This window comes from Schistocerca piceifrons, chromosome 7 (assembly GCF_021461385.2).
Source record: "Schistocerca piceifrons isolate TAMUIC-IGC-003096 chromosome 7, iqSchPice1.1, whole genome shotgun sequence".
In the NCBI taxonomy this organism is placed as follows: Eukaryota; Metazoa; Arthropoda; class Insecta; order Orthoptera; family Acrididae; genus Schistocerca; species Schistocerca piceifrons.
Genome location: NC_060144.1, coordinates 584805385 through 584823027, shown reverse-complemented (window position 1 = coordinate 584823027; position 17643 = coordinate 584805385).

The window sequence follows — 17643 nt, the reverse complement described above, 5'->3', positions numbered from 1 at the left end:
ATTACTGTGCTGCGACCCAGCAGTGCCACATGTCCGACAGAACAAGGTTTTTATTGTGAGCGCAGTGAGGTGGTCATACATACAAATGTGGGCAGCTGCAAGCTTTCGAAGAAAGTTGCTGTGGCAAGAGAGAATCCGTAGTACAGATTATACGCATGCGCTATTTTAGACAGACGATGGAATACGGGAAACGAGATTGGGAGCAGGCAGCAGTGCAGTAATGCGAAAACTATCGAGTAATCCACGCAGTGTTTCATCAGCCCAGAAAATTCCAGCGGCAGACCCGGTAGGCGCCTGACTTCATCAGTAGCGAGAGTCAGCTTTATCCGTGGCCGATTTTACAAATACTTGCACGGGTTGAACGCTGTGAAGATGTCTTGCTGCTCTTCTGGACAAGGTGAAGACAGACCATCTTGTCAGTGGATGACCAAGACGAAGAGTCACTAAGCGGGCGTTCTTGTGCGAAACTGTACAGCTAGGTCATTCGTTGCCAGCCTGTGTCACGGCTCTGTTATCGACGCAGGATTACAGGACTCGGCGCGTTAAGGTAGACTGCCGCTGGAGACACCGACGTCTGACACGGAGACTGTGCAGTCCACGTGTGTAAACCGTGACGATTTATCTGTTCGAATAAGCGTAAGCTTAAAGCCAACGAAGAAAATGGCATGATTCGCATCAGTTAAAAAGCATTTTGAATGCTGCAAATGAACGAATTTAAGCACTCAGGCATTTTTCAACTTTATTAAGAAGGTATCATCAGTGAGTGTTCTAGAATGTTACATTGTGTTGGTTTGCACATACTGATTTTAGATTTAAAACGGTGCACATATTATTTTAAGGTAGAATGGGAGAATAGTTAAATTTTCCTCTTGAGGAATGAGGCTTTAAGTCTTTTCTTCCGTTCTTTTGTGTCTTATTAACATATTGATATTCCTGCTGTGGCCGCCAGTATTTTATGTTGCTAGAAACTCGCCTTGATGCAGCTTGCCGGCCGGTGTACGAATTTTGCAGTTGATTTTAAACCAACTTCCCGATGTGCTAGAGATCTGAAACTTTCAACTCGACGAGAATGTAGTATTAATCCGCTTTCGTGTTCGATGTGGGCCGGCCGAGTGGCCGAGCGGTTCTAGGCGCTTCAGTCTGGAACCGCGCGACCGCTACCGTCGCAGGTTCGAATCCTGCCTCGGGCATGGGTGTGTGTGATGTCCTTAGGTTAGTTAGGTTTAAGTAGTTCTGAGTTCTAGGGGACTGATGACCTCAGAAGTCAAGTCCCATAGTACTCAAAGCCATTTGAACCATTTTTTGATGCAGCTTGATACACGTGAAGTAGCGTATGGTACAAAAGTCGAGTGAGGTAAAAGCGACCGGTGGCACAATATGTACCGGTCCCGTGGGGGAGTCCGCCAGTTGTAGTGAACTTGCTTCTGATTGGTCGACACGTTCAGGTGCTAGGCGCCACAAAACTCCTAAGTTCTCTTATTAACTATTTATATAGTTTTCGTTGTATTTAACCCAGTTTTTAATGTGACAATCTACACGGTTACCCTATAAATCTGTTTTTTTGTTCATTAAGTTTCACTAGTTTTGAGAAACATAAGAGTAACGATATTGCAACCGAAGTGTTTCGGACACCTTTGGGTCACTTCCGAAGCACTTCGGCTGTGCTAGTCACTCTGTTTCGGGCGTTCTGGAGCGCGGGACACGTATCTCAGTATCGTACGTTACTTAGATGGCAATGTGTAATAGACACTCTGTTTCCGGTGTTCTTCAGAGTCGGACATGTGTATCATATTTTGGGAGTTGGCTGGAAAAGTTACCATATAATTAAGAAAGATATGTCAAGTGTTGTTAAATACAGTGTAAATGTGTGAATGTTTGAATAACAACCAAACAGGATACATTACTGAGAACTGGCGCCTACCAGCATTGTCAGTACTGCAGATCTTGCTCTCTGTAGATGCAGAGACTAAACTGGGCAAGTGCTATTCCGCAAAAGGCACGAACACAGATTCGAACTGACAGAGTAGCAGCCTCCGCCGAAGAAAAATCCCACGACCGACGAGCTGTCTTCTGCGCTGGGATCATAACTTTAGAAGACGACAGATTGGTGGCAAGAACTATCAAACTCTCTTATTCAGTCTCTTCAGATCTCTCCAGCTTCCACATCTGACTTCCAAAGCGACACATAATTTATAACAAGTTAAAATCTAAGTTTCCGTGTTTCTCCAAATTCTTTGCATACGCTGGGTATGACACCGTGGATTCACGCAAAAGAACGCAAAGAGTGCTACTTTCATCCTGTTGCCGCATCAGCTTTCGCAGTAAAGTCGTCAAGAAATGAGAGTCGTTTAACTAAAGTACCCTTCAGTTTAACGTTAAAATTCTTATGTGCACTCTTTTAAAACTGAAATCAATATCTCCAAATGAACATAATGTAACATTCTTGGACCCAAGCTGATGATATCTTCTCAATAAAGGTGAAACGCGTCATGGCGATGAAAGGCGTTTATTTACAGCTTACAAATGGTATACGAGGTCTGTTAGAAAAGTATCTGACGTTTTGTTTGTTTGCGAACACCTGTCGGATTTGAAAATAGCGCGCTTGCATGAGGCGACCTTCAACCTTCGTGCACATGCGTGAATTTTTTCCCGCCTGTCGTTATCCTCAGTTTCTGGCAGGCAGCAGTTGAGTGAGGCAGTGTGTGGTGCTCGGTTCGGTTTTTCAGTGCAAGGAAAACGGCGGAGCGACTGGAGCAGATCTACTGCATCAGATTTTGCCAGAAACTGGCCGACAACCAGGTGGAAGCCACTCAGAAGACTTAGACGGCTTTCGGGGGTGATGCGGTGGGCATGGCACAGATTAAGGAGTGGTACATCCTGTTTAGAGACGGCTGCACATCGATGGAGGTCGAGCCACGCTGTGGTCGGCCATCAACATGCCGAAATGACGAGGTCACTGCCGTGGTGATGGGGTGTCACGGCTGTGGTGATGCGGGACCGTCGCGTGACCGATGATTTGGCACGAGGAGAGTGTCGACAAAATTCGTGCCGAAGCTGCTGACGACTTCATGCTGAATCTCACAGGACATGCTGGACTCCACATACAGTGACCCGGCTTCGCGAACACCATACTCACTTGTGATGAGTCCTGGTCCACGGTACACCCGGAAACCAAATCCCAGTCGTCACAGTGGAAGCATTCAAATGCTCCAAGCATTATGGGACTTAACATTTGACGTCATCAGTCCGCTAGACCTTAGAAGTACTTTACCTAAGGACATCACACACGTCCATGCCCAAGGCAGGATTCGATCCTGCGACCGTAGCAGCAGCGCGGTTCCAGACTGAAACGCCTAGAACCGCTCGACCACAGCGGCCGGCGTGTAAGCATTCTGCGTCACCAACACGAAAGAAGGTGCAGCAATGTCAAAGTGATGCTGACATCTTTCTTTGACCCCCGCGGTGTGGTACACCACGAGTACACACCACGAGATCAAGCACCAGAGAGTGCTGCTACAAGGATGTCCTCCGTCGCCTACGTGACGCTGTGGAGCGCAAGAAATCAGTCTCGCGGTCAACGGGAAATTGCGCCTCCATCACGACAATTCTCCTCGTACTTGATTCAGACTCTTCTGGCGAAAAACCGGATTCCTGTGCTTCAACAGGCTCCTCACTCTCCTGATATGGCCCCCTGCCACTTCTGCCTCTTCCACAAACTGAAGAAGCCATTGATAGGAACGCTGTTTCAGACAAGAGAGAACATTACGGCAGCAGCGACAGCCGGGTTATACTCCATTCCGTAAGTGGCGTTTTCGGCGTGCTTCCAACAATGTGGAGTCCCAAGGGAACTACTTTGAGGGTGATTAGGTGTCGAGTGCTCCAGGTAAGCCAGTTCTTTTTTTCTTGGCCAAAGGTCGGATGCTTTTATAACAGACCTCATGGGTGCTGAAGAAAATTGCCACTCGGCTGAATATATTGAAGCGCGCTATTAATCAGTCACGCTCAGAAAACCTGAGATATAACAGTACAGGCTTTGTGGACACCCAAGTTGAGACCGATTGTCAGTGCCATAGGATCTCCAACACGAGAGGTGGCCAGATATCTCGCCTGCTTGTTGCAACCACACATCGGCAGAACGGACAGTTACATTAAAAACTCGGCGCATTTTATTGAAAAACTGACGGAGATTAACGTCAGCCCAACTGATATTCTTGTGAACTTCGATGTAGTGTCATTGTTTACCATGGTGCCTGTAAACGAAGCTATTTCATATATAGCAGATATTTTTACAACTGACACAGTGGCTTTATTTAAACACTGCCTGACGACAACTTATTTCCAGCACAACAACGAGTTTTACGAACAGATCATTGGGGTGGCGATCGGAAGCCCTCTCATCCCAGCTGTTGCCAATTTATTTATGGAGATCTTCGAACAGCGACCGCTGCAGACTGCCAGTAAAAAGCCAGCTAAATGGCACCTCTATGTTGATGACACATTTGCAGTGTGAACTCTTGGTGAAGAAGAGTTGGATGTCTTCTTGGGGCATATGAACAGTGTTAACCAGAAGATACAGTTTACGATGGAGAAAGAGAGCATCGGTCAACTCAGTTTCCTGGATGTGTCGGTAATTAAACGGGTGGCTGGGACGCTGGGCCACAAGGTATATAGAAAAAACACTCACACGGATCGATACCTGCACAAGGAATCTAACCATCACCCTAGGCAAAAAAGAGGTGTCATGAAAACCTTCGTGGACAGAGCCAACAAAATCTGTGATCCGGCTTACTTTCAAGATGAACTAAATCACTTACGGTCAGCCTTCACGAAAAACGGATATACCAGCAAGGAAATTGATCGAGCCCTCCATGAAAGAAGAAAAGGAGCCAGAAGTCCAGATCAACAACGGTCACCTACTAGAAAAATTTTCCTACCGTTCGGTAATAAAGTCACGGACCGTATCAGGAAAGCTCTGGCCAAGTATGGGATCGAAACAATCTTCAGACCCACCAATAAGACTAAGGAATATTTAAGAACTGCAAAAGACACCCGACACCTCCTAGCAACACCTGGGTTATACAAAATTCCATGCAGTTGTGGACAAGTGTAAACACCCGCTTAACCGAACATAAAAGAAACTGTAGCTTAGGACACATCGAAAAATCGGCCGTAGCTGAGCCTGTTTTTCGAGATGGGAACCACGAAATTAAATTTAATGAGGCAAGCGTTCTAGCACGAACGTCCCATTATCATGCGCGCATGTATAGAGAAGCAATAGAGATTCACAAACACCGTAACAATTTTAATAGAAAGGAGGAAGTTTTAAAGTTAGACAAAACATGGATGTCGACGTTGCGCCAGCAGAACAATCGATTACTCTTAATGGAGAATGACGACGCCTTCCAAAGATAGGCATACCGTCGGCATCACGTGACGAATGATGGTGCCCTCTATGCGCTCTGTAAATGCGAGAGTAGCTGGAGCCTCAGTGGCAGTAGCCGGACGACCACAGAAGATGTCTCGCGCAGATGGAGACGAAACGTTAGGTGGAAATTTTATACATCGACCACGGCCTCTCAGCCTGGAAGTTTCAACAGAAGGCAACACCGGCCTTCATTGTATGATTAACACATACATAGTTTAGAGAAGAGGCATTTGCAGTTGACTTCACAACGAATCTCCTGCCGTCAAGGTACATTTCTCGCAAGGATTACGAGAGCAAGGAAGCGAAGTTAGTGCTCGTACGGAAACACATATGCAGTCGTTTTTCAGTCGCTCCTTTTGCGAGTGGAACAGGAAAGGGAATGACTAATAGTGGTGCAAGCTATCCTCCGCCGTGTGCCGTCTAACGGTTTGGGGAGTAAGTATGTAGTTGTAGACTACTGCCTAGGCGAGAAAAAGAATTCCTGTTCGCTGCAAGTGTCGCGTGTCCACAGGTTCGACAGTATACGCGTTTGCAGTTTTGCCGCCAGCCCGTATCCCGCGCCCCGCTCTTGAGAGACTCGGCTCCCGAGTGCAGAGTACACGCGCGAGGGTGTCGGAGCGCGGCAGACATCGGAAGCCGGCGAGGGCGTGAGAGGGTGCTCGGCAGCTTAGTGACGCACTGGGCGAGCTTCCGGCGAAGGGCCGGCTCGGGCCGCGTGTCGCCGACCTGCACTCTGCGGCCCAGCTGAGGTTCGCTTTTAGCCTGGAAATTGAATCACGTGGGTGGGGGCGGGTGGGGGCTGCCGGCTGGATCCAGTTCCGCTGGCTGGCTTCCGGGGACGGGTCAAGGTCGCCGCCGTGGCCTCCACGCCTGTGCACTGCGTCACACGCTGCCCGAGTCCAGCTTCTCGCGTGCAGACGCCAGATGGCGCGCCCTGCGCTCTTACTGCAGCAATAGTACCCTACGCATCGAGCGACGTAAGCAACAGTCCCAGTTTTTGGATGGTTCACACAATGTTTTCGGTATATCTTGTCATCGAGGGTAGGCTCGAGGGACGTGCAGCAAGTCACCTTATACTCGGAAGCAACCACTGCGGATTGCACTACTCGTGACGACAGATTACAACTAGCGCTGATACACTTGAGGTGACAAAAGTCATGGGATGCCTCCCAATATCGTGTCGGACCTCGTTTTACTCGGCGTAATGCAGCAACTGGGCGTGGCACGGACCCGACAGGTTGCTGGAAGTCCCCTACAGAAATACTGTGCCTCGCCGCCTCTATAGCCGTTGATAGTTGCGAAAGTGTTGCCGGTGCACGATTTTGTGCACAATGTCTTCTTGACAACTTGGGTTGTTGGTTGATTGGGTTGGTGAAGGAGACCAAGCAGCGACGTCATCGGTCCCATCGGTTAGGGAGGGAAGTCGGCCGTGCGCTTTCGAAGGAACCATCCCGGCATTTGCCTGAAGCTATTTAACGAAACCACGGAAAACGTAAATCAGGATGGGGGGACGCGGGGTTGAACCGTCGTCCTCCGGAATGCGAGTCCACTGTGCTAACCATTGCGGACAACTTGGGTCCTTGGCTTCGTGGAGTCCTATTGGCTCAACATGAGTTGTTAGTACAACACACCTACACAACCAATACCGCAACTTCCATTTCACAAATAATTTCTGATTTGAAGCTTAAAGTTAGGCACCTCTTCAAGGGACCTACGCCTCCTGGTAAGAGGCGGCGCACGGCCTGGATGGAAGGATCTTAATTGTGGTTGAGCCCAACCCGACGGATACCTATAGTAGATGGGGGAAAACCACCGTTCAGGTCGTGTTGTCGGCGGGACGGGGAGGTGCTAGCACCTGAATTGTACTTTATTAGGAGCCTTGTAGGCTCAACATAAACCGTTAGCTTCATTTAGCTCTGTAACTGTTGCCAGAACCACCCTTTCACTAGGAACTTTGAACCAAACCATAAAATCAGTTACCTCCACATTGTACATCGTAAGAAATTTATCAGGCTAGACATGGAGTTTATAGTCTTTAGTTTTTACGTACCTCTGTCTCTTCTAGTTAAGTTAGTTTTTAGGATGCTAAATGTAAAGGAATGGTGAGCTACGGCCAGCGTCATTCCAAGACCCGGGCCGCCGCCCACAACCAGGTGACGGGCAATATTATACCTATCTCTCAGTCACTCCGGACCCCGGACCCAGTCACGGCGGCCAAGTGGCAACATACGACCCACCATAAGAAACTAGACGGTGGGTCATAAAATATAAGCAGCTAGTGAAAAAAAGTCTATGTCACACCCGAACCCTACCATCGTCTCTTACCAAATGAAATCTGGACTGATCTAACCAGGTCATGATTTTCCAGTTGTCTGGGGTCCAACCGATGTGATCACGAGCCCTGGAGAGACGCTACAGGCGATGTCGTGCTGTCAGCATAGGCACCCGCGTCGGTCACCTGCTGCCACAGCACATGAACGCCAAATTTCGCCGCACGTCCCACATTGTTTTAAGCGATTATTTCACGCAGTGTTGCTTGCCTGTTGGCACTTACAACTCGGCGCAAAGCGGCAGCTGTCGGTTGTTACGTGAAGGCCGTCGGCCACTGCTTCGTCAGTGATGAGAGCTAATGCCTGAAATCTGGTATTCTCGGCACTCACTCAATACTGTGGGTCTCGGAATGCTGAATTCTCTAACGACTTCAGAAATGCAACGTCCCATGCGTCTACATCCAACTGCCATTCCGCGGTCAAAGTCTGTTAACCCCCCTCGTGCGGCCATAATCAGGTCGGAAACACTTCCACTTGAACCACCCGAGTGCAAACGACACCTCTGCTGATGTACTCCCCTTTTATACCTTATGTTCGCGCTACTACCGCCATCTGTGTGTGTGTGTGTGTGTGTGTGTGTGTGTGTGTGTGTATGTGTGTGTGTGTGTGTATCGCTAACCCATTGCTTTCATTACGCCAATCTAAACCGATACAATTATGGTAATTTCTAGTAGCTTACTTCATACATGTACGGCAGGTGAGGCTAAGAGTTCGCAAGTTGTGCATGATGGCGTGAAGGGAGTACCTAATGGAAGCCAGAGATATGAACATTTTACTGTAGTTAAAGCATCTGTTGGTCTGCAAATGCATCTCTCAAAGTAATTTTACATTATTTTAGTAACTCACCTAATCCCAAATTTCCAGGGCTAAACCAGCGCCTACACTTGCCCCATCGAGTGTTGTGAGTGTACGCGTGAAACTACGCCTGCCCCTTCGAGAAAAAAATCCTGAAACGATATCTAACTTCGGAAAATTGAGGGTAAAATATGGTTTTCAAAGATACTACCTATTATTACATAATAAACATTTTAGATCCAACGTTTATAAGTAAACATGAAATAATATATCAGCTAAAATGTAAAGTTTGGTAGCAGAACGTTAATAAATGATACACAACACTGTACAAAATTAACAGTACAACAAAGGCACTGTAGCCGCTCAGGTTATCTTGAAATCCAGCTGCATATCTGAAGGTACTTAAGCTAGATTGCTGTGCTTGCGAAAGTTTCTCCACATTGTCGTCCTTATGAAAAAGGCTTCTTCCGTTGTGTCGATAAACCTAAATATTTGCGGGACATTTTTATTAAAAAAAAAAAAAAAGGGTCGTTGAGAAACCAGCGTGATTGACCTGTGTCACTTCGGCCACATGAAATTTGTATGAAGAAGTCTTCCCAAACACCTCGAAAAGAAGAAAATCATCTTTTGTATATATGGGCCATGCTACCATCATCAATCTCAGCCTCTGAGGAAAAACCCCAGTTGCGCGTGTATTCTCTGTTATGAAGAGAAATTGCATCAGACTCGTTGGAAGAGGAATCAGAGAAATTTAGACTTCTTTTCCCTGCAGGTTTAGATTTTTTTGTCCTTAGCCTTGGACCTTTCATTTGCTCTTCGCTTCTTCTTATTAGCTGCATATTCCTCCTCTTGAACTACTTGCTGCCGCTTTTGTTTGCGTGGAAAAGAGTTGACGTTAGAGGGGTTGATTTCAAACCTCTCCTAGGTCGTTTCCTTGCTTTTTTAATCTGAGAAATAGGAGTGATATCTGCCGGTAATGTATGACTACTTGAAAAAAAAATGGCATTCCAGGTTGAGGACTCATTGGAAGGCGTAAAGGAGTCTCTGGAGAACAAGCAGGTGGTTCCAGACCGAACTGATTTCTCTGCCCTTCTGATGGAAATCCCTCGATGGCACCTCCATCAACTGGGTCGTTATCACGTCGTCACTGCCTAGTTCTTCCTCACCCTCTGTCTGCTGCAGTGAAACAGCTACTTGCAAAAAGGCCACTGCTTCTCATGCTGCTGCTACTCAGCCGCTGATATTATCCAGTACTTCGAACAAAAACATTTGTGTAACTTAACACATACCACTACCACCTGTCTGTATACTGGCAAAATCAAGATCCAACCAACAAATAATTATAACAGGCGCCGTTCATATTATTGAGTCGCAAGTATTCTAATAAAGTGTGGAAGCAGTGGTTAATGAAGCAATATAATTTCTTTTTAAATATTTGGGAATTTTCAATTTGCTGCCTTGATGTCATCTGACAACGTGTTATACTCTCTTGCTCCAGAATCCAGAAAATAAAACTCTAATCTGAACCCTAGAGAGGGATGCGTAGTCTATGAGGAGTATTGTGTTGTGAACTGATGAGTTCACCCTAATGTATGTGTGTGTGTGTGTGTGTGTGTGTGTGTAAGAATCCCTAGATTCTTGAAGTGATTTCTGCAAGCTGTTTGTTACCGATAGACAATGCTGTTATCTCACGCCTCTGTAGTATGAACATCTTTTCTTTGTAATTGCAGTGCACCAGAAGTGAAGGTGTATAAAGTCTCGTCCGCAGCTCGTGGTCGTGCGGTAGCGTTCTCGCTTCCCACGCCCGGGTTCCCGGGTTCGATTCCCGGCGGGGTCAGGAATTTTCTCTGCCTCGTGATGACTGGGTGTTGTGTGACGTCCTTAGGTTAGTTAGGTTTCAGTAGTTCTAAGTTCTAGGGGACTGATGACCATAGACGTTAAGTCCCATTGTGCTCAGAGCCATTTATATGAAGTCTCGTCTGCACGTCAACACAGTGAGAGAGATTTTTGAGCGCAGAACAGGCGGAACTAAAATTTTTAGTTGCCTTACCCATACGCTGGTGCCACCTCAGTTTGTCAGCCACCTGGACATGCAGGAATTTCACACGCGGAGACTCGTCTAGTATACGGCCATTGATCTCGACTTACGGCACCTGTAAGCTTTTTTTTTTTTTATTTGTTTGGCACAGCCTAATAAAAGTTTTTGCTAGACTGAGGGTTGTCTACTGTAAACCAACTGTAAACGTGTTCCATTGGTTTCGTGGCCGTGTTTTGTATGGATGTGTTAGGACCTTCTATCGATATACTCTTCTCATCAGCAAAACGTTACAGTTTTTGAGGAGTCTTCCAGTGTCCACAAGGAAATCACGTGTATTAACCAAGAATAGGTGTAGGCGACGCACCAAACCTTGCAGCACGCTATATTCAGTGGTTTCCACTGTAAATCTGACCTTAGTTCTGTAGAGTCATTTGCTAATGTGACCCTCGTGTTTTCTGTTGCTAAGGTATGACTCCGCCCATCCAAAGGAGTATCTTCAATGACACAACATTTTAATTTCGCTAGCGTAATATTCTTTTCATAAGGCGAACAATCTATCGAATTTTTGTAAGAACCACACGCATCGAGATGAAGAAAGCCCTTCTCCTTCAGGGCTGTAGTAAGATGCAAAGTAAGGCCTTGTAAGTGATCAGCGGGCCCGTTGGGCGTAGAGCGGGGACATGGAATGTATGTGTGTGTGTGTGTGTGTGTGTGTGTGTGTGTGTGTATTGGGAGACAGTCTCCAGAAACGGCTTCGAGCTTAACTGCTGCCGCCCATTGAAGGCAACAGGTGCCTAATGAATCTGCACGTGCTGATCTTGTGGGCCGCCGAATGTCTGTAGCAGGTCAGGCAGCGCCAGACGATGTCACACCGCCCCCCACCACGCTGGACAGTCGCACAGTGCACACGGACCACCCCCACCTGTCGTCATACGCGTCCCTCCTGACAATGGTTTTAATCAAATACAACGAGGCTGTGTCGAAAACCCGCCAAACCACACGACGGCTGTGTGGGAAGTAAGGAACGATCGGTCGCCAAATGGAAACCCTACTGAAAATCTGATGAAGCTTCGCAAAGATGTATTGGGCAGTGTTTCTAGTATCTCTGTAGATAGCGTAACGTTGCTCTTCTTAATTCTGAGCGCACAGTGAGTACGTAAAGATACGTAGAAAATAGTGTCTCCCAGCAGGTACGGGTGCCGACCGAGAGATTTCGCCTGATTTCGTTTAAGCCCACATAATGTAACTGTGATGCAGTTCCTTCTTCATGTCAGTTGTCGGCCTGTTCGATAAACCACTATACTTGGTTCCCTGTGATTTTCGTCTCTGCTCAGATGAACCGCTGTTTATGAAGACATTTTGGCACAGCTGCGGACCAGCGTAGAGAAATGGCGAAAAGCACAGGAGGCTGCCTTCCGTGACGAGGGTATTGATGAGTTGTTGCTACGCAACGACAAACGTCTAAGTCGGACCGGCGACTATGTAGAGAAGTAGCTGGAAGGAGTAGCTAACTGTCGCATATTTCTGATTTTCACTGTGGTTTCCATTTCGCGACCGATCTTCCTGACTTTCCGAGTAGCCCTAATATTAATTAAAATTATTACGTCTTAGCTAGAACTTATTCTGCTGTCCCTTTGGGAGCGAATGTATCTGTCCCGCGGTTTCTGTCACTTTTGAAATGCACCCTGGCAGTCTTTCTCTGGCAAAGTGTTCAGTGCCTTCTGCTAAAGTATCTGCACGTGCAAACGGTGAAGGTGTACGGAAGAATGACAACAGTCACGTAGACTGTAAATCGGAGGCGTACGCCGGCCGAAGTACTGCCCGGGGCGGATGAAGACAGCGCGAAATGTTTTCGCCACTTGATTTGCGGAGATAAACATACCGCGCTGGCCTCACGTCCTGTCGTTGATAAGGACACCGCCCGTGAGCGTAGCGTCTGCAGTGGTGCCGTCCTGAGTTTCCGGCTATAATAAGCTGCGTTGTTGTTGTTGTTGGCTGACAGGTGCCTTTGCTGGTTGCAGACGACACCTGAACACAGGGTCACCCGCGGAACGCTGGTGTCCGTGCTCTTGCAGTCCCGCCCGGGTGCGGATGTCGCACCGCTGTTAATCCACGAACCGGATTCGATGCGGGTCAGGCTCGCCGCCTCATTTCCCTGAAGCGTCCTTTTAACGCGCTTGGCTATGCGGCGGGTTTCTTCTTTTTCGTACTGGCCGTCTCTCGACAGCGCTGTTTCAACTGTACTTTTCCTTTTTCTTGCGTCTTTTCCCATGTGCGTTTCCTGTACTGTTCCTTCTTCTCTTCAGTTCAAGTTTTTTAAGGTTTCAGTTTTAGCTTTTCTTGCATGCCAAGCGGTTTATTCTTAAGCGGAATGCATTTATGGATATTGTCCTGCGTTATCTCCTCTTTCTCTACCTCGACGAACCACGCCTCCTTCGTCTTCCTGTTGAGAAAGTGCAGGAAGATGCGACTGCTCAACCTTGTGGGATTTGTAACCTCCCCCTCACTTATCGACCTTAATGACAGTGAAAAATTAAACCGCGTGCACCTAATAGAAATTTGGGAAAAGCAATCGTCACCGAAGTTAATTTGTCGGTAAAGAGGGAGGAAAGGGTTACTTCTAAATGAAAGGAAAAATGCAAATGAAATTGGTGGAAATTAATTTTGAGAAAAGGGTAAAATTAATAAAGAAAGTAAATGTGCGGTCGTTACGTTAACAATTAATTGGCGTTAATTAGATATTTGAGATTTGGGAAAAATTACGGTCGCCAGTCCTATGGACAACTACTATAATAACTGAAAATGAAAGATTAATTCACATATAATTAGCGCTAAGAGCGTGGCAACTGAAGGTTGACACGTGTTGTGTGAAAACTGAATGTTTGTCAGAAGTAATAAATTTCGCTACACTCTGACTTAATTTAGCAAAAGAATTAATAAAACCGGAAAATTGAAAGTTAATTTAGTGTCTGAAGTTAATAGTGAACTTTGTTTATGAAGCACTACGAAATTCAATAAAATAAGGTTAGTCTTGGGCTACCTTAACAATCATCTCAAAAGCTACTTGAATCTACGCAATTTAAAAATAAGAGATTTAACTTTGAACTTGAATTAAATGATACCGGACAATTAACAACAGTAAAATTTAGTACGTACCAAGATGAGCTGCAGTCACAGGTAAGCTAAAATGTGGTAACAAAACTCGCACTCTTTAATTTCTGCTTGTGCAATCTAAATATTGTAGCCAGCTATGAATACTTTAACTGAACTTTGAAATTAAAGCAGTGAAATGGAATGATATTACTTTAATGCTGGCGTTTGAATTTCAACGACACTCGGGTTTATTTCGGAAAAGGAAGGGACCCTGCTTGGTAATGCAATTGCGACAATGAGCAACAAAGGTTCATGCTACGTTGCTGTAATTTAAAGAGGCAAATGGAACAATTTTAAAAGCTGAGGTCTGCCATACAGTTCTAAAACTTTACGTGCTTCCAGTCTTCCTTGTTGGTTGATTGAAGGTTTGAAGTCGTCGATGGAGGAGGTGGCGACAGTCACTCATTGTCGGCCGTCGCTGTTGCAGAAACTGGATGTTGGCGCGCCTTCTTCTCGACACGGGCACCAGGCGAAACGGGCTCTTGATGTGCGCCAGCTAATGCTTCCCGTCCGCGACACCGTGTCAGAAACTATCATAGCAAGTCGAGCGCCATTACATGCTGCCAAATCCCGAAAGCGCGGCAACTCGCGGGAGCGTCACACAACACACCTGCTCCACTACACTACTCCAGCCAGACCCCGCTCTGCCCGCGCTCCACGCGGCAGAGTTAACACTACCAGAGATCCTGAACACTTTGGTTCTCCACACGACCTATCGATGTATTCGTTCGATAGCATAGTTTTCCCTAGGCAAGACCCAGCGTAAAATTACAAATAATATTTACAAAACAACCAAATATACATCGACATAAATGCATAAATAGTAAAACAATTACAGTATATAAAGACATAGAAATGGCGTATCTTCAGGTAACAAATAAAGGAAAAAAATTAATAGTACAATAGATGGAAATAGGAGGATATGCATTTCCCGCGTTACAGACTCACTCGGACAAAGTGGCCTGCGAACTGTGTGCACCTTCCTACATGTATGTAGGATTAATGGTTGTGTCGTCTTTTCTTTGATTGGGCCTAAGATTTTCCTCGAGATATGTTTTTCTCTTGTTTACAATTTCTCGATCAGACCGGGACGAACTGTTCATAACTAATGCCTCACTTTCATAAAAAAAAGAGAAATCCTTCAAAAAGAACTCTGTTACACTTGACTTGTCGAACATTCTTCGCCGAGACGAAGGACTCTTCCATTGCGACGATTGCTGCATTTTCTTGAGGGTATTTTTGTTATGTCGCTGCAACTTCAATATTGCTTTATCTCAATAAAGTGAAACACGTCTGGTGAAAAAGAATCAGTTTTGTAGTTGCAACGACCGATAAATAATTAATGAATCGCCTTCCCCTCCTCTCTCTCTCTCTCTCTCTATCTATCTCTATCTCTGTCTGTCTCTCTCTTTCTCCCCGTCCCACACAGACACATGAACTCATATTTATTAAAAAAATAAAAAACCATTTGCACACAGCAAAATACACCTGCCCTCCACACACACAAACTCAAATTTATTATAAAAAATACATTTGTACACAGCAAATTACACACACTCACGTAAACTCATATTTTTTTAAAAGATACAGCGGAATACACATGCACACCCGCGCGCGTACACACACACACACACACACACACACACACACACACACACACACAAAACAAATGAAAAACATCAAGCACAAAAGAAACAAAAGACAGACAGACACGCAACAACAGTGGCAACACTACGCACCGAAAACGCACATAGTTGATCACCAAATGGAAGTGGAAGTGAAACATGTGATGTGACAAATGTGTATAAACAACGCCAGAAATCGCACTTTGACAGCAGGAGGAATGTGACAGAAAAAGGCAACTGAGTTCCGGCGCCAAAGCACATCCATAATCCACAGTGTCTACAAATATTTAAAACATCTTGCAGACAATGACGACGTATTAGCATGTACAAACACACTCCTTAGGGAAGATCTGCGGCAGACAGACTTGATCAATAGCGACGATATCAAGAAGTGCAGTGATACATTACCGAAAAACCGAGCGTTGTAAGAAAAGAAAAGGACCTTGCTAACGTACAGGCTGTTTGTGCAGCAGTTTCTGGCGTTGGTTTCAGAACTATCCAGCGCGCGTGTCGTGAGGGAAACCCCTAACGTTCCATTCTCCAAGGAAAAATATTAAAGAGCACAGCTCTTAACCAGACTTAATGACTTTGATAACGACATTGCTAGGCGGAGAGGCCGTGAATTTTACGACAGTGCAATTACCCAACGTCAGATATTCGAGGAAAAAGTTAACTGAAAAACTAGATGTTAATGGATCTGTTAGGTCTGAGACACGCGTAGTAAAGGATATAGGATTTAAAAACAAGCGTCAGAACGACGGTAAACGATTTTTAATTGAAAATGATGACATTTTGGCCTCCAGAATGAAGTTTTTTTTTGCGGCGATGAATTCGTTGTGTACTTCAAGTGATACTCGACGTAAATTCTGTGTGGATGAAACTTGGGTTACTCGAAACCATTCACTAAATGATATGTGGCAGAATTCGAGCCAAAGTGGGGGCCTTACGGTACCTATCGGGATGGGGACCAGGCTTACCGTTGCTCAAAATGGCTCTGAGCACTATGAGACTTAACTTCTGAGGTCATCAGTCTCCTAGAACTTAGAACTACTTAAACCTAACTAACCTAAGGACATCACACACATCCATGCCCGAGGCAGGATTCGAACCTGCGACCGTAGCGGTCGCGCGGTTTCAGACTGTAGCGCCTAGAACCGATCGGCCACCCCGGCCGCCCTGACCGTTGCGCACGTGTGTTCAGCGACGACTGTGTTTTTTTTTTTTTTTAAGTTAGTAAATTACTTTACACATGCAGCAAAACGAACAAGTCAGGAGATTATCGTCAGGGAATGTACACAGCTGTTTCACCAATTATTCATTTTCGTTAGTGTGCTAATTTGATCAGAACTCCAGGAGTTATATGTTTTACCGTGATATGCATTTTTCTCACTGATTTACGTACATTTGCACTTCATATATAATATAATATCTAATGTTATTTGCAGCGTAATGTGTCAACTTATTTACCTGAACAGCAAGGCTTTTAAAACAATTTTAAATTCAAGAAATGTACCCGTACATTGCTCACATGACGCCATGACCGACATAGCTTAAATCAATATTTCACTGCAAGAACGTTATTATATTGATTCTGACCAAAGTACAAACTGTTGCAACGAGTAACTGAGATGCTTGTGACTATCAAGTGCTTCTGACTCACGGTCTGGCAACAGCGCATTAACAGCCACCCGCCAGTACCCCTGACCAGAGCTGTAGACTGGGTAATACATACAGTATGCGTTCATTTGTTAAAGGTGACTGACCCGTGTATGCGTAAATCAGTTACAGAGAGAGGAAGAGATACTTGGTCGATGTAGTGCTTGCTTTTCAACATCCATCTTGCTGCGTGTACGTGAGCAATGTCCCGCTCAGCTTTGAAGTATCACATACTTATCGGCCACTTGTTTCCAGTTATGTTCAATAGTAGACAGATTAATGCTAACGGATCGTTCACGCAAGCTTTCACTTTGATTTAAAATAAACTCAGAATTTATCTTTCACTCTGCAGTTGACTGCATGCATTTTGAATCTTTCAGACAGATTAAACTGTGTGTGGGCTGGCTTTAATCTGCCACGCAGTTTCAGATTAGCGCGACCCCTGCTGCAGAGTTATTCATTCGTTCTGGAAACAACCGCCAGGTGATGGATAAGCCATTTCTCCGCATATTTCTTTCTTTGTTTGTTTCTTTCAAGACAGCGAATACAGCAGTGTATGCAGCAGAGCTTCTGTGAACTTTGCAGGGCAGGAAACAATTACTACCAGAACTGAAACCTTAA